This window comes from Chlorocebus sabaeus, chromosome 21, assembly GCF_047675955.1.
Source record: "Chlorocebus sabaeus isolate Y175 chromosome 21, mChlSab1.0.hap1, whole genome shotgun sequence".
Classification (NCBI taxonomy): domain Eukaryota; kingdom Metazoa; phylum Chordata; class Mammalia; order Primates; family Cercopithecidae; genus Chlorocebus; species Chlorocebus sabaeus.
The window spans coordinates 108,603,506-108,626,420 of NC_132924.1; the positions used below are offsets into that span (position 1 = coordinate 108,603,506).

General features: G+C 41.5%; 1 protein-coding gene across 6 annotated transcripts in view; it reads right to left on the reverse strand.

The window, feature by feature from the left end:
• CNOT4 (CCR4-NOT transcription complex subunit 4) overlaps positions 1 to 6,382 on the reverse strand; it is a 140,257-nt gene extending 133,875 nt beyond the window's left edge. For all 6 annotated transcript variants that reach the window (XM_007983023.3, XM_007983021.3, XM_007983022.3 and 3 more), the window contains exon 1: positions 6,163 to 6,382. The gene's annotated coding sequence lies outside the window, so the exon portion shown is untranslated. The remainder of the gene's footprint in view (positions 1 to 6,162) is intronic.
• Positions 6,383 to 22,915: the final 16,533 nt, after the last annotated feature.

Here is a 22,915-nt window from a genome sequence, read left to right on the forward strand (position 1 = left end):
AAAGATTTAATGCAGAATCCTAATTCTCATCTAAGAATAAATAAAAGTTGGAGGAAAAAATATAATCACACAGACGGGATTTCCATGAAAAGAAAAATTAATCCTAACGACTAAAAGCAACACTGTTTATATTATAAAACTTCATTCAATTAGAGCATTCACAAGAGGGTCCACCCAAATAATAGACGAAAATTTAAAACTTCAGAAAAAATCTTAAGCAAAACATGGGAGGCAGAAAATAAAGGGGAAAAAAAGGAAAAAAGTTGCTACAACCAATGTACAATAACCCGAATCAGTCAATGTTATTTTAGAAAATTCACAATCTGAAAACACCTAATGCTCTAAGGGAATGGATTAAAAAGTTCTTAAATAATCAGAAAATTAGCACTTCCACTCTATTCCAAAGACTGAAAAACATGCTTAGAAAATTTCAGATACTTGGATTAATGACCATGTATCTGTTTGTTGCTATCAAGAAATGCTCCACCCCTTTGAAATTTCAGTCTAACTGCTTTTCAAAATTCAATCACTATTTTGCTGACATCATTCACTAATTGCTTCCAAAAGCGGTAATATAATATCTACTAATTTTTTTTTCTTTTTTTTTTTTAGACAAAGTCTCACTCCGTCTCCCGTGCTGGAGTTCAATGGCGCAATCTCAGATCACTGCAACCTCTGACTCCCAAGTTCAAGTGATTCTCCTGCCTCAGCCTCCCGAGGAACTGGGATTACAGGTACATGCCACCACACTCAGCTAATTTTTGTATTTTTAGTAGAGATGGGGTTTCACCATGTTGGCCAGGCTGATCTCGAACTCCTGACCTCGTGATCGGCCCACCTGGGCCTCCCAAAGTGCTGGGATTACAGGCGTGAGTCACCGTGCCTAGTCACATCTACTATTTTTAAGTGAAAGCATTTTATTCTACTAATTACACTGCTTTTTTGCCTTGACATTTTTTCCAAACTGGTATTAGGCATATCCACAAGCCAATTTTGATTATTTTGATTTCAAATTCTACTCCATAATTGCTTTAAAACTCAAGAGGTGAGATTTTAGTAGCCATACTTTTAAAAAGTTATTTTTGAACAGTTATCTGACATACACACCTATACAAATAGCAAGACTTATCCTAACAGCAATATACCATCTGCCCATCACCCAAAGCAATTAAAGCTTAAAACAAGACAACTCTCCTGTATGAACAGAGTTTAATAATAAAGAAGTCATACTTGAGGCCGGGCACAGTGGCTCACACCTGTAATCTAGCACTTTGGGAGGCTGAGGCAGGCAGATCATGAGGTCAGGAGTTTGAAACCAGCCTGGCCAACATGGTGAAACCCCTGTCTCTACTAAAAATACAAAAATTAGCTGGGTGTGGTGGCGGGCATTTGTAATCCCAGCTACTTGGGAGGCGGAGGCAGAAATGTTTGAACCCGGGGGGCAGAGGCTGCAGTGAGCCAAGATCACACAGCTACACTCCAGCCTGGGTGACAGAGCAAGAGTCCGTCTCGGGATGGGGGTAAAGAAAAAATTCCATACTCACAAATAAACCTGTTAAGAGGAAAAATAAACTTAAACCGTGTTATACTATCCTTAAAGTTAGGTTTTCCTACCAAATAAAAGTAACCATCTTCTTTTTGGTACCTTGTAATTTCTCTCTTCTGATAAACGAAAACTATGCTACTAAAATCTAAGTACTAAAATCTAAGGGGCCAAAATAGCGGTGAAATTTTCTATAAACTTCATAATTAAATAATAAAAGAATCATATAATACAAAAGACATGTGTTGGCCAGGTGCAGTGGCTCACGCCTGTAATCCCAGCACTTTGGGAGGCCGAGGCAGGCAGATCACGAAGTCAGGATATCGAGACCATCCTGGCTAAAACGGTGAAACCCCGTCTCTACTAAAAATACAAAAAAAAATTAGCTGGGTGTGGTGGCGGGTGCCTGTAGTCCCAGCTACTAGGGAGGCTGAGGCAGGAGAACAGTGTGAACCCCGGAGGTGGAGCGTGCAGTGAGCAGAGATTATGCCACTGCGCTCCAGCCTGGGCGACAGAACGAAACTCCGTCTCAAAAAAAAAAAAAAGAAATGTATCACAGAACCAGTTAGATTCTATTATAGTAGAAAAGTTGACATTTACCACATAATCTTTTCTAATAAAGAAGTCCACATAACAAGATTAAAAACAATTGTGAAGTTCTTTTAGAAAACCACTAAACGCATGATTAAAAAGTCCCACATATCTTCTTTCCTTGCATTACAAAAATAACTGGGTAAATTATGCTAGCTTTTTAATTTGCGTACTCGACTTTTGAGAAAAATATGAATATACTATAATCTTTAAAATATTGAGGATATTGCCACCTTTTATTCAGGAATGGATATTTGCAGATTTTTCCTAATATCTTTGAGGTAACATAAAACATTACAAAATCTCAGAATGTGTTAAACAAGTTTTATCCAATACATGCTATTCCAGTGGGATAAAAACCATTTACAAGTTCCATTTAGATTAAGAAATCCTTTGAGAAAAGTATGTAGTACATTCTAGTTATATTGTTTCTAGAACAGCAAAAATCTCTATAACCTATTTCCCTACTGTTTTCTTCGGAACCTGAATGTAATGTAACTTCCTTCACAAAGAGTCAAGACAGTATTATAGTTACTGTGAGAGAGCTAACTAACTGAATTTTCACCAGAGGCTGAAGTTTTCACAAATTAAAACCATTTTACTTAAATGATCTATAAAAATAATAACACTAAGGTTAAATATATTTAATTGAGTACTATTTGCAGTCACATTAGAAAATTTAATTTTAGGCCCAGCATGGTGGCTCACGCCTGTAATCCCAACCCTTTGGGAGGCCAAGGTGGACAGATCACGAGATCAGGAGTTTGAGACCAGACTGACCAACATGGTAAAACCCTGTCTCTACTAAAAATACAAAACTTAGCCGAGCGAGCTGGCGCACGCCTGTAATCCCACCTATTCAAGAGACTGAGGCAGGAGAATCGCTTGAACCCAGGAGGCGGAGGTTGCAGTGAGCCCAGATCGCACCACTGCACTCCAGTCTGGGTGACAGAGTGAGACTCTGTCTCAAAAAAAAAAAAGAGAGAGAAAGAAAAGAAAATTTAATATTTTTCTCACACAAAACAACAAAAAGATAAATTTATTAAACTGAAGAATATAGATTCCTTTTAAAGCCAAGAGTAGAGTGGGGAAAAAAGGGAAGATTTCTAAATCCAAACTGCTTAAACTGATAAGATTTTTTTTATTCCTTTAAAGCACACAAAATCATTTTTAAAATAAAACTCCCTTAAAGCTAGGAGTTCATCCTCTGGCAACACCCTCTTTCTTTAACAAAGTAAGTTAAAGTTATCGCTAGTTGCAAGTTATCGCTAGTACTCCCTTTCAGACTCAAGTTGAAGGGCAATACAAAAACAATTTTATTTTTCTGTACTTTGTCATTTGAGTATAACTCTCTCATCCTAATTTTATAATAGGCCAACTTTAAACGATTCATATTCAAAACATTCTTACAGAAATAATCTATTGATCTCAAGAATTCAACTATTGAACCTGGTAGAAAGTATTCCAAATTATCAAAAGAAATCATGAAAGTATGAAGCTGTAGTGTTCATAACGTTAGATCAAAAAACTTAAACCACACAAAAACATTTAGAAATCTCAGCTCCCTATTTCTTATCAAAATACTAAAGAACTTTAGATGTCTTCTTTAAACGTACTAAAGATACAAAAGTAAATTCCTTTTGACTTCAGAGGGCCGAAATGAAGAATTCGGTAACTGCAAGCAAAAAGTATGAGGGGAGAAAATTACTTGAGAAAATATTTCGTGAGACAAACACCATTAAAAAAAAAAAAAAAAAAGACGTATTAAAATAATTTACTCCCTTCTACCAGACAAACAGTCCTCTCCTAGAACTCAACTGCTTACAATTCAGCCAAGTATGATTGCCAAGAGTTTCTAAACCTGTGTTAGGATTGTTCAAAGTGGAAAGCTTCTCCACCAGTGTATTACAACAACAAAAAGTATATTTTTTAGAGTTAAAGATCAACTATTAAATACACTCCTCTGATAAACTAAATGTAAGCGATTTTAAAAAAAAAAACTCAAGTTGTAACTTAGGACAAAGTTTGCTATATAAATTGCTTGCAGTTCTAAGAGTATTTATTTGGTCCCCCAAATTGGGGCTTAAGTGGCTGAAAGAAAAAAGTTTTATAAACAGGTTTTCTAACCTTAGTTTACATTTGGTAAAACAGACCATTTATCACAATCAAGTGAACATAATGCCAAATGTTAAGATTCCAAATTTTACAGGTAAAATTTGTAAAAATTACAATAACTCACTAATGGACTGCCACATGAGACTGTCACTGATGTTCAACATTTTTACATATATCTTAAGAATGCAATGTCATGTATGTCATGTTCAAACTTGGGATGTATGTATTTGCACTATGTAATCCTGGTTGCTTTTCTGGTAATTCTTTATCTCACAGTGGTCTGATTATAGCCAGGGCTGCTTCTTCCCATTATACCATTAGTCAGTATATCTTAATTTTGCTTTCACCAAAACATGGACATCATAAGCCACCTCTTGCTTCTAGTTTTCTGCTTTTTACTGTAGATAACAATGACAGTGAGTTCTACCAAATGCATGTATGTGCACAGCTTTGTCATTCTTTTCCCAGCCCCCTTCTTTTCTATGAGAAAAATAGGAGAAACTTAGGTTTATATAAAAACATCGATTTTTCTTTTGCATACATACCTAATGGATTTTCAAGAGAAGACAATTTATTCAGATAACTATCATCCTAGAAATGTCAAGAGAACTTCCCAAATCCAAAAATAAGAAGTAAATCTGATAATAACTGGAAAGGAAATTTCCACTCAAATCATAAATAAAATGTCATCAATTAAGCTGAACATCAATAAAACTCAGTCAAAAATCAAGTCTCAATACAGAACCCACATATAACCCACATGTAATCAAAATATCACTTATATTTGCTAGCGGAGTTCACAGATGAATTCTGTATGTGCGCCAAATTTATCTTATTTTGAAATGCTGGGGTTAATATTGGTATAAATCAGAGCCCACACTAAGTGTCCTGGGCAGAGACAATCCAAAGAACGCTTAGTAGTATGGTAAAAAACCGGTCCAAAATGAAAAAAAAAAAGAAGAAAGAAAAAAGCCACGTCCTAACACAACAGAGCGAATAAGCGACAAATAGATCACGGAAAGCAAAACGAAAACGGTCCCCTCCGGAGTAGACTGAATAAAAGATCTTTACTCATAACGTTTAATACTATCCGACCTCACTTCATTCACTTCCCAACTTCCTTTACTTTTCAAGGGCCACCACGGGGCATCCCTTTTTCTGGAAGTGTATATTGAAAGGATCTGTACAGGAAAGAGGGAAAGAACGGACAATTCTCAAGAAGGCTGAGAAACAGGTGGGTTAGCAGGAGCAGAAGCATAATCTAGACACTTAAGGGGCAGCTTTAAGATGACAGATGTGGTGGAAGGAAAGACTGCAAATCGGAAGAAGCCCTAGTGTGGCAGATACACTGTGGGCTGATTGCAAGCACCAAAGGGGGGCAAAGGCTAACTCCAGAGTGGTAGCAGTGGAGCAAAAAACAAGCAGCAGGACGGGTGGGCAATGAGCAGTGGGATTAACGAGCAGCAGCAGCAACACGGGTCAGAGTGGAAGTGATGGCTTTGGTCTTGGGAGACGGGGGCCAGTGGGAAAGGACGTCAGACAGGGAATAGGGGGTTGGGGAAACAAGGAGGACTGAGACCTAAGAATCCTGCCCCTATGAAAATGCAGGGGGAAAAGCTGGAGACCAAAAGCCGCCTCGGCTCCCCAATTAAAGAAATTCTCGAAGGAGAGTCGCTGCTTGCCGCCGCGCTGCCTTCTGACCCGCTCGCTTTTCCTGATGGTAACTGCTGTGGCGTAAAGAGGAGAGGGAGGAAGAGGAGGAGGAGGAAGAAGACCGAGGAGGAGGAGGGTGAAGATGAGGCGGGGGGTGGGGAGAAAGGGGGGTGCGGCCTGTACAGTCCCAGCGAAGCCTCCGCTCTCTCGTAGCCGGTCAGCCCCGGGTTTCCCCTAAGCCCAGCCCCGCATAGACTCACCCGCCTGCCTTGCCTCGCTTTTCCCTCAGCCGACTCCACGCGCTGCCGCGTCCTCACAAGAAACCACCGAACGAGCGTCGGGGAAAAAACTCTTCAGAACCGGGCCTGATTGCTTCAGTGAGTCCGACCTTTACGGCTGAGAGAGAGACTCTCAGCTTTCGGTGGGTTCCACAGCCAGACGGGCCACCATCTTACATTAGGGTAAGACTCCTCCGGCCTCCCGTGCGCAGGCGCACGCCGATCCGGCCAGGAGGGGCGGGGGAGGGGCGGGAGGAGCGGCGGGCGGCTGAGTGGGAGGTTGCGGTGGCCGCTCCCGCAGCACCCTGGGAGTTGGAGTCCTCGGAGGGTAACCGCCCAGGGGCACGCCGGGAGTTGAAGTCCACTCTCAGAGGGCGGAGGAGATCGCCCACCTCACGTGGCTGCTGGGCTGAGCCTTTCTTCGTGTTTTGCTTCCTTCTCTGCGCGCGTGTGCTGCTTCAATGTCATTTGGTCGGCTGTTTTCACTAGTCATTCTGTGTCCTCGGTGTTTTTGGAAATGTGCGACCCCAAGACTGGGGCGAGGCTAAACAATTTTTCGGGGAGCCCGGAATGTTTCTTCTCTGCCCCGCCCACCAGGGATATCTAAAGGGGGCGGGGTGGAGGTGGAGGCAGGTTGGGGGTACGAAGAGCGCGGGATTTGATCTAGGGTAAGAATTTGATACAGACTTGGCGTCTGTTTGCGAAACAAGGAGGAAACAGATGCCCGTTTAATTCATTTCCCTGTCCTTGCGCATTTGGGGGCCACCACCCTTGATCCCTTCTTCACTGTAAAATCGCCGGTGAAGAAATATACTAAATTGTTCTGTGCAGATTACCCAAGAGAACGGAAGACCCGTGCACTTACAATAACGTGCTTCGGTTGATGTGAATTTGAGAATTTGCGGACCTCTGTGCGAATTAGTGTTAGTTCGCTGCCCTGCCAGCACAGCTGTGTGCAAGCTGACAAACTCTACACACATCGGCACATCCCCAAGAACAATGAATGCAGCCACAATCTCTACGAGCACTGAGGAATCATCAGTTACAAAAGTCAGTCAATGTACTGGTCGCTCCCGTTTGCATCCCAGAACTCTGGTGGAAGTGGCGCTCGAAGCAGTAATTTTTGCTTATTGCATGTATTCTTCACCCACTCATACAGCAAATACTCAATGAGCTCCTCCTGGCTGCCGGGTACTCTTCTATATATTGAGAACACAATGGTGAGCAAAATAGAAAAAATTCCCTGTCGCCATCCTAGTGATGTGTTGGGATGAGGAAGAGGAGAGAGGAGGCATTTTTTTAAAAATACGTGATTGAAATGCATAGTATGTCATAACCGATTTTAAAAACTTAAAACAGGAAAGGGGAGTAGGGAAAGAGGTTGCAGTTTTAAATTTATGAACTCCATGTCATAAGAAGCAGCTCTCATTTCTTTTTTCCGCCTCCTGGGTTCACGCCATTCTCCTGCCTCAGCCTCCCAAGTAGTGGGACTACAGGCGCCCACCACCACGCCCGGCTAATTTTTTGTGTTTTTCAGTAGAGAAGGGGTTTCACCGGTCACCCAGGCTGGAGTGCAGTGGCGCGATCTCGGCTCACTGCAACCTCAGCCTCTCGGATTCAAGCGATTCTTCTGCCTCAGCCTCCCGAGTAGCTGGGATTACAGGCACGTGCCATCACGCCAGGCTAATTTTTATATTTTTAGTAGAGACAGGGTTTCACCATGTTGGTCAGGCTGGTCTCAAACTCCTGACCTCAGGTGATCCGCCTGCCTCGGCCTCCCAAAGTAGTGGGATTACAGACGTGAGCCACCGCACCCGGCCTCATTCTTTCAATACATTGGTTTTCTATGTTTCCCTTTCCTCACTATCAAACCTAGAGACAACAGTTATTTGGGTAAAAATTAAAATATGTAATGAAGTCACATTTTACCCAAAGTTTGAAATTATAGAATCATGAAATGATTACCTAGCAAGGAAACTTGGGAAATTATTTGGATTTCCCTTTAGGTAATTAAATGCCTAAACATTCAATATGGTTGACGTTTTTATTTAAAATGTATGTTTATTTTTCTTGTATATGTTACCAATTTTATAATAGGACATAAACAAAGTAATGAAAAGAACAAAATAAAAAGAAGCCTTCCCATTATGAAAGATTAGAATCACAGTAAAAACTGGAAGGGATCTTAAGCATCACCTAATCCAGTGGCAACCTTATCTTACTCAACATTCCTTTTTTTAATAAATGTTTTTATAATATGCTCTTTGTTAGCCTAAAATGAAATTCATAGGTATATAAACTACCTATATACATGATTTAATCTTAAATCAAAATGATGTTCTTTTTATAATATAAATGATATGAAGAAAGTAATTTATAATAAAATTGTTTGTATTTCAATATATAAATGCTCAGCATGACTTCTAGAAATACAGTCAAGTCATGGTTTGCTAGCACTTATAAATAAAATCTTCAACACTAGGGGGCAATGCCACCCCTGTACTGAGACTAACAGTGAGGTGACAGTTCCTAGGTAACCAACTGTGAGAGTCACTACCATCTCAGGCCAGTACTCCTTTTACTATACTGCATTGCCAGTTTTCATATGTTTAAGTATGCATATGTGTGTTTATATACTTTCATATAGACTTATGTATGTAACACTTCATTCTCATATGGTTTTAAAAGTTAACATTAAATCAGGCCAGGTGTGGTGACTCATGTCTGTAATCCTAGGACTTTGGGAGGCTGGGGCAGGCAAACTATTTGAGCCCAGAAGTTCAAAGCTAGCCTGGGCAACCTAGGGAGACTCTGTCTCTACAAAGATAAAATTTTAAAAACAGCCGGGTATGGTGGTGTCTGCCTGTGGTTCCAGCTACTTGGGAGGCTCAGAGGGGAGGATCACTTGGGCTTGGAAGTCGAGGCTGCAGTAAGCCATGATCATGCCACTGTACTCCAGCCTGGGCAACAGAGTGAGACTCCGTCTCAAAACAAAACAAAACAAAAAACATTCAGTTGTATTACTTTGCTTACCTAATGATTCCTCAGTGTGGAACCTATGTATTCACTTAATAAATGTAGTTTATAAACCTTTAGGCATTGTGCTCAATGCTGGTGGTATAGCAAAACAGTGGTCAGCAAAACATGGTCCTTGTCCTCATAGAGCATAATGCCTAGTAGAAAAAGCAGAGATTAAATAATCATACATATAAATAAATACAAGCATATAAACAGAAGTTCATATATGTGATTACAACTGGTCGTGAGTACTAAGATGATGTTTAAAGGATGTTATGAGAAAGTTTAAGAGGGGAGCCTAGATTGGTGGGGAGAGGAGGGTAGTCTTTACCAGGTTAAGAGTGGAGAATATGCAGAGACAGGAGGTGGTTTAAAAAAACCTCACCACAGGCTGGGCACAGTAGCTCATGCCTGTAATCCCAGTATTCTCGGAGGCCAAGGCAGGTGGATCACCTGAGGTTAGGGGTTCAAGACCAACCTGGCCAACATAGTGAAATGCCGTCTCTACTAAAAATACCAAAAAAATTAGCCAAGCGTGGTGGCAGGCGCCTATAATCCTAGCTACTCAGGAGGCTGAGGCAGGAGAATTGCTTGAACCCGGGAGGTGGACGTTGCAGTGAGCCAAGATCACGCCACTGTACTCCAGCCTGGACAATAAGACCGAAACTCCATCTCAAAATACAAACCTCACCACAGCCGGCATGGTGACTCATGACTGTAATCCCAGCAGTTTGGGAGGCAGAGGCAGGCAGACTTGAGCCAAGGGGTTCGAAATCAGCCTAGGCAACCTGCCAAAACCCTGTCTGCACCAAAAATACAAAAAATAAGCCAGGTGTGGTGGCACACATCCGTTGTCCCAGCTATTCAAGGGGGCTGAGGTGGGAGGATCGCTTGAGCCTGGGAGGTTGGGGCTGCAGTGAGCCAAGATTGTGCCACTGCACTCCAGCCCGGGTGACAGAGTGAGACCTCATCTCAAAAAAAAAACAAAAACAAAACAAAAACACTTCACTAGAAGGTGTGTATAGACTATGATGAGTAAGGGGAAGGGTGGCATGAGGTGAATTTAGAGAAAGGCAAGGGCCAGGCCGGGCATGGTGGCTCATGCCTGTAATCCCAACACTTTGTGAGGCCAAGGTAAGTGGATCATTTGAGGTCAGGAGTTCGAGACCAACCTGGCCAACGTGGTGAAACCCCATCTCTACTAAAAATACAAAAATTAGCCAGACATGGTGGTGCACACCTGTAGTCCCCGCTACTTGGAAGGCTGAGACATGAGAATCGCTTAAGCCCAGAAAGTGGACGTTACAGTGAGTCGAGATCATGCCACTGCACTCCAGCCTGGGCAACAGAGTGAGACTCTGTCTCAAGAATGAATGAATGAATAAATAAATAAATAAATAAATAAATAAATAAATAAATAAAAATAAAGGAAGGCAAGGGTCAGATTATTCAGGCCCTTGTAGATAGGAAACACAGCTCTTATTCCACAGGAAAAGGAAAGCCTGTGGAGGAAACAGTCATGATCTGACTGACATCTTGAAAAGACAATGCCACCCAATGTCTATCAATGTGAAAGTTATAAATTTAATTTCAGTACTTCCATTTTCTGGAATATTACATGGCTATATGAAAAAAAGAGAAAGAATGACATATTGACCTGGAGGAATGTCCGTGATATGTTTATCAGGTAAATAATAAATAAATACATTATAACAATATATTGTGTAATGTGATACATTTTTTAGAAACAAAAAGAACCAGTGCAGATTAATACAAATATATTTCTGTATAATCACAGAAAAAAGAATAGAAGGATTCATTACACATCAAACATTTAGTGTGTGTTGGATACCTGGGAGGATCGTAATTAGATAGGCATAGAGGGAAAGCATATTTGCCTTGTAAATTAACCAGGCTTGGTGGCCAGTGCCTGTAGTCCCAGCTGCTTGGGAGGCTGAGGTGGGAGGATCACTTGAGCCTAGGAAGTCGAGTCGGCAAAGTCTGCAGTGAGCTGTGATCGTGGGCAACAGAGACCCTGTCTCAAAACAAAATAGAAAAAACAAAAAGAAAAACTTTTCTTCAACCTGAGGAAGTTGATTTTAAAAAAGAAAAAAAAAAACAAAACACTTTTCTTTATAAATTGCTTCATTGATTTTTTTTGTATATGAATTAGTTTTATACATTTTTAAAAAATAGATCACTCAGCTTTGTGGAGAATGGATTGGATAAAGGCAAAAATGAAAATGGAACAACTAAGAGAATATTTCGATCATCCAGACAGTAGTTCTGATTGTGGTGGTAGCAGTAAAGATAGGGGGGAAAAAAGTGATGAATTCAAGATATATTTTTTTGGAGTTGAAATAATAGGACTTGGTGATGCACTGCATATGAAGTTCTCACGAATGACTCTCAGATTTTCCAGCTTCAATGGCCTTGTAGATAGTGGCTCCTTTAGTAAAAGGAGAATGGCGAACATTGAAATAGCATCTGTAGAAAGCAGAACAACTTCATCAGAAAAACAGCAGGATTTCAGGGAAATAATGGCTTCTCATTTGAGACTCGTGAATTTAAAAATCATGGTGATTATGTTTTCCCCAACTTAGTGATTTTACTTAATAATGTTTATTTGCTTGGTTTCTGCCAAAGAAACTATGTACAGTTGGGTTTATCTAGGCTGGAAGAGGACAATAAAAACAGAGAGGGTTAATGGGCAACCAGAATTATGGATTGTTTCCCATTTTTAAGCCTTTTAAAATTATTAATATATAGATTTTAATTTTAATTTTTTTTTTAGACAGGGTCTCGCTGTGTCACACAGGCTGGAATGCAATATAGCTCAATCTCAGCTCACTGCAACCTCTACCTCCTGGGCTCAAGCAATCCACCTGCCTCAGCCTCCTGAGTAGGTGGGACTACAGGGGCACACCACCACATCTGGCTAATTTTTGTATTTTTTTGGCAGAGACAGGGTTTCCTCATGATACCCAGGCTGTTCTCAAACTCCTGGCCCAAGTGATGCACTCACCTCTGCCTCCCAAAGTGCTGTGATTACAGGCATGAGCCACTGCACCTGACCTAGATTTGTATGTCTTGGAGATGGGGGTCTCACTATACTATCCAGGCTGTTCTCAAACTCCTGGCCTTAAGTGATCCTCCTGCCTCAGCCTCCAGAGTCGATGGAACTATAGGCATGAACCACCACACCCTGCTAGATATTTTAAATAAATAACATCATTTTCAAGTTACATTCTTGGGATATAGTTTCAAATGTAGACCTACTAGGCCAAGCTTGTCCAACCTGCAGCCCACAGGCCACAATGGGCTCCAGGATAGCTTTGAATGTGGCCCAACACAAATTCATAAACTTTCTTAAAACATTATGAGTTTTTTGTGTGATGTTTTTTATTTTAGGTCATCAGCTATCCTTAGTGTTAGTATATGTTATGTGTGTCCCAAGACAATTATTCTTCTTCCAGTGTGGCCCAGGGACGCCAAAAGATTGGACACCCCTGTACTAAGCCAAAGGAAATAATCAATTTTATGACCCTTGTTATGGCTAGATTGCTTTAATATTAATGCATACTAAAGTCACTTTATTCGTGGGACTTTTTTTCCCCAAAAAAACCCATTAATTTTGTAGAGTTTTTCCTGTTATTTAGTTAGTTTTAGTCGTTTACTTAGTATTTGAGTGTTAAATATTGGCTATGTGGTAGTAAGCAAAACACTAAACTCACAGATCTTAGGGTTGAAAAGGAGAGACAGACAACAAGTAAAATAATAAGCAAATTACTTATAGTGTCAAAGTATTAGGAAGGACAAAGAACAGAATGATAAAAGAAATATCAGGAAGGGATTTACTTTAGATTGGAAAGCTCTCTGAAGAGATGACTTAATCTGAGGTTAAAAGGATTTGAAGAGATTATCCATTTAATGAATGGTCTGTGCCAAGACCCTGATGCAGGAACAAGTCGAGCATATTCCAGGAATGGAAAGTTAGCCTGTGACGTTGGGGCAGAGAACACAAAGGCAGAGTGGTAGGGGATGAGGTTAAGGAAGAAAGTAAAATCCAGAATATGCAGGGCTTTACGTGAAGTTTGGATAAGAGAGAGTGGAATGATTTGAAACTGGAGAGTGACACGTCTCAATTTATCTTTTCAAAAGACCACTGTGGCTGTCAGGTGGGGAGTAGACCAGAGATAGGTGGTGAATGGAGAAGTGGAGAGACCAGTAAGGACGCTATTACAGAAGTGCAGCCTGGAGATAATGCATGACTTGGACCAGGGCAGGGCTGGGACTAGCTGAGGGGAGAAAGGAAGCATTTGCCTTGGGCACAATATTTTTAAAATTTTTATTTATATATTATTATTATTATTTTGAGACAGGGTCTTGCCTAGGCTGGAGTGCAGTGGCATGATCATAGCACACTGTAACTAAGATCTTGAACTCCTGGGCTCGAGGGATCCTCCCACCACAGCCTCCTAACTGCAGGCATGCAGCACCACCATGTCCAACTAAGTCTTTTAATTTTTATAGAGATGAGGTCTCACTCTGTTGCCTAGGCTGGTCTCAGACTCCTGGCCTCAAGCAGTCCTCGCTCCTCAGCCTCCCAAAGTTCTGGGATTACAGGCATGAGCTACTGTGCCTGGTTCTAGGGCACAGAATTTAAGCAAACATTTAAAAACTCAGTAATTAAGGTCAATAATGTTTAGATAAAACCTTTTAAAAAGTCAAAATTAATGCAAAAAATCCATGATGAACAAAATATTAAAATATAAGATAAAGACAAAATCCTAGACTGGGCTGAAGGATCACGCCTAGAATCCCAGCACTTTGGGAGGGCGAGGCAGGTGGATCACTTGAGCTCAGGAGTTTGAGACCAGCCTGAGCAACATGATGAAACCCCATCTCTACAAAAAATATAAAAAATTAGCCAGGCATGGGCATGGTGGCGGGTGCCTGTAGTCCCAGCTACTTGGGAGGCTGAGGCAGGAGAATGGCATGAACCCGGGAGGCAGAGGTGGCAGTGAGCCTAGACTGCGCCACTGCACTCCAGCCTGGGTGACAGAGGGAGACTCCGTCTCAAAAAAAAAAAAAAAAAAAAAAAATTAACCAGGCATAACACTTAATAGAATTGTTTTATTTATTTATTTATTTAAAGACACGGTCTTGCTCTGTCACCCAGGCTGGAGTGCAGTGATGCAATCTTAGCTCACTGCAGCCTCTGCTCTGCCTCCTACATTCAAGTGATTCTTGTGCCTCAGCCTCCCAAGTAGCTGCAATTACAGGCACATATCACCACACCCAGCTAATTTTAGTATTTTTAGTAGAGAAAGGATTTCACCATGTTGGCCAGGCTGCTCTCGAACTCCTGACCTCAAGTGATCCGCCTGCCTCAGCCTGAGTGCTGGAATTACAGATGTGAGCCACCACACCCAGCCACTTCACAGCAGAATTTTAAAAGCATTTGCTTTAAAACATGACAAGGCTACTCACTACTATCATGGTTACTATTTAACACCATACTAGAGGGGCTAGCCAATGCAAAAAGACATAAGAAAGAAGACATTTACAAACTAGAAAGAAAGAAAAAACTCTCACTATTTTCAGATATAATGATTGTCAGTATGGAAAATATATGATGAATACGTAACAAAAACCAGAAGCAATTCAGTTCACAATATCAACATAAGAAAACCAGCAGTATTCCTATATATCAGCCACAAGAATACAAAACCATATGAAAAATACACATGACTAAATAGTAAGACTTGTTAAATCTTGGTAAGGGGTGTTTACAGAGTCATCGGGATTTGTGGCTTCCAGTAATAAAGAGCATGCAAGGTGATTCTGACCAAACTTCTCTCTTATTATGTGAAGGGGGCAGAAGAACACACATCACAAATGCTGCATAGTGTAAATGTAAAATAAGATTTAGTGGGGAAAAGATACTGGCAGAGATGCAGCAAAGCATTATTCCCTATTATCCCACAGAGACACATCTGAAGGCTTCCATAAATAGGCTACGTATACTCCCCTCCCAAAAAAGGGGCGATTCCAGGTGATAGACCGCACTCTGTGATGTTTTACCTACCTACTGAGAATGGGAAATAGGGAGTAGGCAATTATATAAGAATGAGAACTTCCTGGTTGGGAATAACCTTGTTAGAAAGGAGCAGCTCCTGGAGTTCAGATTCTGAGAATACTCTTTTTTCTTGGACCTGCTGAAGCAGGTTCTTGCTAGGCTACTTGTCTGATTAGCTATTGCCACAAAAGTGCTGTGTAATAACTACCCCCAAGATATAATAGCTTAAAACATAGTCAGTTTTTCTCTCCAACTGCAGGTCAGCTGAGGGTCAATGGATCTAAGCTGGGTTCATCTCAGCGACTCTGCTTCAAGCTGTAAGTCCAACTGGGATTGGCTCCTCTCTGTGGGTTAGGCTCAGGATTGCTTTCATCTGTGTTCATTCTGGGGTCCAAGGTCAAGAGGCAGCAGCTTCCTAAGGAAAGCTCTTCACATAGCAATGGCAGAGGTGCAGAAAGGCAAGCCCAAATATGCAAATTTTTTTTTTTTTTTTTTTGAGATGGAGTTTCACTCTGCCGCCCAGGCTGGAGTGCAGTGGCATGATCTCAGCTCACTGCAAGCTCCGCCTCCTGGGTTCAAGCGGTTCTCCTGCCTCAGCCTCCCAAGTAGCTGAGACTACAGGCACCTGCCACTATGTCCGGCTAATTTTTGTATTTTTAGTAGAGATGGTGTTTTGCCATACTGGCCAGGCTGGTCTTGAACTCCTGAGCTCAAGCCATCCACCTGCCTTGGTCTCACAAAAGTGCTGGAATTACAGACATGAACCACTGCGCCAGGCCTCGTAAACGTATTTTAAGCCTCTCTTTACACCACATTTGGTAACATCTCAGTAGTCAAGGTATGTTACATGGCCAAGTTCAACATTATAATACTTGGGAAATAGAGTTCTCTCCTGGAGGGTGAGGGAAATGAGTGAATATTTACTGAACACTAACTACCACAATAATGAAAGAGAAAGGAATGAATTTCCAGTACCATCAGATTTGTCTTCACTTTCTGGCTCTTGAAGGTCATTAAATATAAGTCCTTTATCCTTTCATTAAAGGTTACTAACAAGAGGTTGGATAAATGCCAGAAGCATTTACTAAAAAGCATAAAAGACATAAAAATAGCCGGGTGCCATGGCTCACGCCTGTAATCCCAGCACATTGGGAGGCTGAGGAGGGCAGATCACGAGGTCAGGAGATCGAGATCATCCTGTCTAACACAGTGAAACCCTGTCTCTACTAAAAGTACAAAAAATTAGCCCGGTATGGCGGTAGACACCTATAGTCCCAGCTACTCGGGAAGCTGAGGCCAGAGAATGGCGTGAACCCAGGAGGCGGAGCTTGCAGTGAGCCAAGATTGTGCCACTGCAGTCCAGCCTGGGTGCCAGTGCAAGACTCCATTTCAAAAAAAGACATAAAAGTATAGTCAGCCTTGAAATGAGAAAAAAGTTGGAGCTTAAATAAGGGAATTGAAGCGATTTCCATTCAAGGGGCATTTGGTCATCCAAAAAAGGCATCTGAGAGACAAGGCTACCTTCTGCCAATTGCCAAAGGTAAAGAATCCTCTGGCAGCCAAAGATAAAGCTCTCCCTCGTTATTAAATATTCTCTTTAAATATACTACTGCTTTTACCCAGGAGCCATTTGCTAGTCTAAGGGGAGCAGCTGAAAATGAGTAGCTTTATGGAAACTGAGGCTAGAGGAACAGGAGTTGAAGGTCAACACATGCTGAAGGTGGGGACTCTGCCCTGGACTGGGACCCTGAAATGCCCTACTTAAGAAAGTAAGGGGGCTGGGCACAGTGGCTCATGCCTATAATCCCAGCACTTTGGGAGGCCAAGGCAGGTGGATCGCTGGAGCTCAGGAGTTCCAGACCAGCCTGGGCAACATAGAGAGGCCCCGTTCTCAAAACAAACAAACAACAACAACAACAAAAACAGATTTTAGCCGAGCACCTTGGCACACCTATAGCCCCAGCTACTCAGAAGGCTGAGGCAGGAGGATCATTGATTGCCCAGAAGTTCACAGCTGCAGTGAGCTATGATCACGCCACTGCACTCCAGCCTGGGTGACAGAATAAGACCCTGTCTCTAAAAAAAGAAAAAAGAAAGTAAGGGTAGGTCCTCAGGCAATGCAGAAAATTCAAAAACAAAAAAAATAAAAAGGAAGGAGAGTAACTCAACTTTAGAGAGTAATCTTGGTAACTGGCATTGTAGCATTGCCTTGGACTACTAGCACCATCGGGTTCTTGGTAGAAGGAAACAAAAATTCCCTGGAGGAAGCCTATATTATCCTAGCTTTTAAAGTATACCTGAAAGAAATTTTTAAAATAAGGCCGGGCGCAGTGGCTAAAGCCTGTAATCCCAGCACTTTGGGAGGCCGAGACGGGCGGATCACGAGGTCAGGAGATCAAGACCATCCTGGCTAACACAGTGCTGGGATTACAGATATGAGCCAGTGCGCCCGGCCCCTTTTTTTTTTTTTTTTTTTTTTTTGAGACAGAGTCTCACTCTGTTGTCCAGGATGGACTGCAGTGGATCATAATTCACTGCACCCTCAACCTCCCAAGATCAAGCGATCTTCCCACCTCAGCCTTCTCAGTAGCTGGGAACACAGGCATGTACCATAACGTTTGGCTCATTTAAAATTTTTGCAGCAACAGGGTTTCACCATGTTGCCCAGGCTTGTCTTTAACTCCTGGGCTCAAGCGATCTTCCTGCCTTGGCCTCCGAAAGTGCTGCGATTACAGGTGTAAGCCACTGTGCCCAGCCTACATTTTAAAAAAATTTGGAAATAAATACTTCCAAACAAAGTTTCAAAGACCTTCTTTTTCAGTGTTTATCTAATGTTATTTTTCCCCTGACATATCTGTGGTCAGTATGTTTAGGTTTGTTTTATTCAGTATTATATACAATAGCAAAATATAAAGTCTAAATGTCCATTGATAGAATACTGGCTAAAGAAATTATGGTATATGCATCTAATGGAATTCTGTGTAGTCATTTAGAAGAATGACACAGATTTATATGCATTTGTACGGAGCCATGTCCAACACATCCTGGTAAGTGAAAAGGGGATAGATGTGTGTATGGCCTATCACTATTTGTGAAGAAATTTGTATATACAACAAATATCTCCACAAGAATACACAGGAAACTTGGCTGAGCACAGTGGCTCACATTTATGATCCTAGCTCTTTGGGAGGCTAAGGTGGGTGGATCACTTGAGGTCAGCAGTGCAAGACCAGCCTGGCCAACATGGTGAAACCCCATCTCTACTAAAAATACAAAAAATTAGCTGGGTGTAGTGGCTTGTGTCTGTAATCCTAGCTACTCAGGAGTCTGAGACACGAGAATAGCTTGAACTTGGGAGACAGAGGCTGCAGCGAGCGGAGATTGTGCCACTTCACCTCAGCCTGGGCAACAGAGCGAGACTCTGCCTCCAATAAAATAAAATAAAAGACACAGGAAACTAGCAATAGTGATGCCTCTGGAAATGGAATCTTGGCTAGCGGGAAGTGGTGTGAGGGAGACATTCTTTTCACTACATGCTCAATATGGTACCAAAATAAATTATTTGTACTGGGGGAAAATCCAGAGACATAGACAAAAACGGTGATAATTTATGATTCCTCTGAAAGACCTTGAAAAATCACTCTATTTTAGGATGATTTGGTTCATAGTTTAGATGTTTTTTCATTTCTGCTCTCAGTTTGACTGCCACAAAAACTTTGGGATAAACAGGATTTGTGGTTTCACTTTAATCTATTTGGAGAGGCTGATCTGCATTTAGGTCTTGGCTATCTAACAGTATCTTCCCTTCTATGTTACTCACTCATTCAACAAGTATTTATTGAGCCCCTGGAGAGGCACCAGGGTCCGTGCTACACATCAAAGTGGCCCACATGCTGCAAGCAGGTTTCAGATCCTCTGATGAGAATAAAGTAGAAGAAAATATAACGCTGGTAATGCTAACTCTTGCTCTATCATTGAGAGCACAGTTCTGTGCAATTCTTCTTATTCTAAATCCTTGAAATACCAGTAAAGAGACTTGAGAATTTAAAACAAGAAAAAACAACCTTGTGTATTCAAGCAAATCTGTTTCCAAACTATGCAATTTTTTTCATGGCATGAGCTTTTGTAGTACAAATCAAGTAAGTAAAAGACTATAGAAAATGTCACAACATGGCCAGGCACAGTAGCTCATGCCTGTAATCCCAGCACTTTGGGAGGCTGAGGTGGGCAGATGGCTTGAGGTCAGGAGTTTGAGACCAACCTGGCCATCTCTATTAAAAATACAAAAATTAGGCTGGGCACAGTGGCTCACGCTTGTAATCCCAGCACTTTGGGAGGCCGAGGTGGGCGGATCACGAGGTCAGGAGATCGAGACCAGCCTAACCAACATGGTGAACCCCATCTGTACTAAAAACACAAAGAATTAGCCGGGTGTGGTGGCACGCGCCTGTAGTCCCAGCTACTCAGGAGGCTGAGGCAGGAGAATTGCTTAAACCTGGAGGCAGAGGTTGCAGTGAGCCAAGATTGCACCACTGCACTCCAGCCTGGGCAATAGAGCAAGACTCTGTCTCAAAAAAAAATAAAATAAAAAATAAATAAAAATAAAATAAAATACAAATACAAAAATTAGCTGAGCGTGATGGCTACTTGGGAGGTTGAGGTGGGGGAATCCTTGAACCAGAGAGGCGGAGGTTGCAGTGAGCAGAGATCAAACCACTGCACTCCAGGCTGGGCTAGAGAGTGAGACTCTGTCTCAAAAGAAGATGAGGGGGAGGGGAGGGGAGGGGAGGGAAAGGAAGGGGAGGGGGTCATAGCAGAAGTTTCTGTTTAAATATCTTAAATATATATATTTAATTTTATTTGAATACTTTTCACAGTTTACTTGGGATCATAGACATTTCAGCAAAATAATGCTACAAGTTTGAAAATAAAATAATTCTCTTAGCCTTCCTTTTTCCCCCATTTGGCACTCTACCGACATCAAGCAATGCTATAAGAATCCAGTTCTTCAGTTATTTTCCGAAGATTTAGACAACTATTTCCACCTTGAGACATCTGTAGAGACTAAATAAAAAGCAGAGTAACTGAGACAGAAATATGTGGCATTTCATCCAGCCAAGTTGCAATTGTAATGTTCATCATCTTTCCACTGGGGGAGGCTGGTGAAAAATAAACTCAAGCCAAAAAGGAAGCCATCAAGAGGCCACTAGAAAAACAAATTGACCGTGAAAGCCTAAATAACAATAATCTCATAGTGATGATATACATTATATGGTGCATAAAGATAGATATGTCATTTGTTTCTTTGTTTATTCATTCATTCAGCTTAATAGTTAAGAACATATAGATATGTCATTTGTTTCTTTGTTTATTCATTCATTCAGCTTAATAGTTAAGAACATAGACAATGGAGCCAGACTGCCTGTTTTAATCCTGACATTGCTATTTATTACTAGTGTGTGACCTTGTTCAAATTACTCAGCCTCTCTGGGCCTCTGTTTCCTTATCTGCAAAATAGTACATACCTCATTGGGTTGTTTAAAATTTGTTCTTCGAACAGCGCCTGTCACATAGTAAACATTACAGAAGTGTTTGTGAGATTAACACTCACAAGTGTTAGTAAGTTTGACAAGTTATATGGTTTGACAAGTGATATGGTTTGGCTGTGCCTCCAGCCAAATCTCAACTTGAATTGTATCTCCCAGAATTCCCACGTGTTGTGGGAGGGACCCAGGGGGAGGTAATTGAATTATGGGGGCTAGTCTTTCCTATACTATTCTTGTGATAGTGATTAAGTCTCACAAGATCTGACAGGTTTATCAGGGGTTTCTGCTTTTGCTTCTTCCTCATTTTCTCTTGCCGCCACCATGTAAGAAGTGCTTTTCGCCTTCCCATGATTGTGAGACCTTCCCCAGCCACGTGGAGCTATAATTCCAATTAAACTTCTTTCTTTTGTAAATTGCCCAGTCTCTGGTATGTCTTTATCAGCAGTGTGAAAATTGACTAATACAACAAGTGTGCATTGAGCAACTAGTATGGTCCAGGCATTGAGCCAGGTGCTTGAGATACAGTGGTGAATGAGATACTCACAGCATCTGCCTCTAGAACTTTTGGACTATGGAGAAAGACAATCAAACAAGTGATTACATAACATGTGAGGAGTGTTTTGACAGGGGGTGTGCAAGGTGTTATGAGATCATAGTGTGGAAGAGCCTCCCTAACGCAAGTCAAAGGGAAATCTGGCTGTTCTAGAAAGGAGCTTTGCGGGCACCAAAAGAAGCAGTATAATATAGTGATTAAGCGGCCCTGGGAAGTCCAGCTTTCTGGGTTTGTATTCGCTTTGTGCAAAAGTAATTGCAGTGGTTTTTTTTGGTTTGTTTTTTGTTTTGTTTTGTTTTTTGATGGAGGCTTGCTCTGTCACCCAGGCTGGAGTGTAGTAGCGCGATCTCAGCTCACTGCAACCTCCGCCTCCCGGGTTCAAGCAATTCTCCTGCCTCAACCTCCCGAGTAGCTGGGACTACAGGTGTACGCCACCATGCCTGGCTAATTTTTGTATATTTTAGTAGAGATAGGGTTTTGCCATATTGGCCAGGCTGGTCTCGAACTCCTGACCTCGTGATCTGCCTGCCTCAGCCTCCCAAAGTGTTGTGATCACAGGCGTGAACCACCGTGCCCAGCTGGTGTTATTTCTAGAAGAGGAAAACCAAAATACATTATCAACAATGCTGTTATTATCTGTGCACGCAGTGGCTCCAATTTCTAGAATATGCTTTGATATTTCCCGAGAGGTCCCCCTTTAAACCTGTACTAAACTAGACTTAAAAGGGAAGGGGTAGGAGAAGAAAATTTTTGTTATAACATTAATTTAAGCAAAAGATGCAGGATAAACATAATGCTCTAAAATTTTTACCAGTCTCATAAAAGGAGAGGTAAAGCTAAAAAAGAGACCTAGGCAAGATCAACTGCAGCAATATTATCATACTATTATGTTAATATACTATCCTATTTTCATTATGCAATAATACTTACTATTATGTAATAATACTTAAGATTCAAGTAATTCTTATTATTAAAACATGTAGATGTTGGTTACCATATTCCAGGTACTGTTCTAAGAGTTCTCAGTGTACAAACTCATTTAGTCCTCACCACATCCTAAGACACAGACACAGTTATGACTCCCATTGTATCAATAAGGAAATCTGAGGCACAGAGAGATTACGTCAATTGCTGAAGGTCACAACCAGTAAGTGATGGAGCCATGATATTAGGTTGAAGCAAAAGTAACTGCCGTTTTTGCTGTTATAAAAACCACAATTGGTTGGGCACAGTAAAATATGGCAAAATCCCATCTCTACTAAAAAATACAAAAATTAGCCGGGTGTGATGGCGTGTGCCTGTAGTCCCAGCTACTCTGGAGGCTGAGGCAGGAGAATGGCATGAACCCGGGAGGCAGAGCTTGCAGGGAGCCGAGATCATGCCACTGCACTCCAGCCTGAGCGACTGAGCGGGACTCCGTCTCAAAAAGAAAATTTAAAAAAAAAGAAATAACACCAAAATTGCAGTCAAACAGCTTAGGTTTCATACCTAGCTTTGCCTCTTGCTTGGTGGTCTGGGGAAAGTCACTTGATTTGT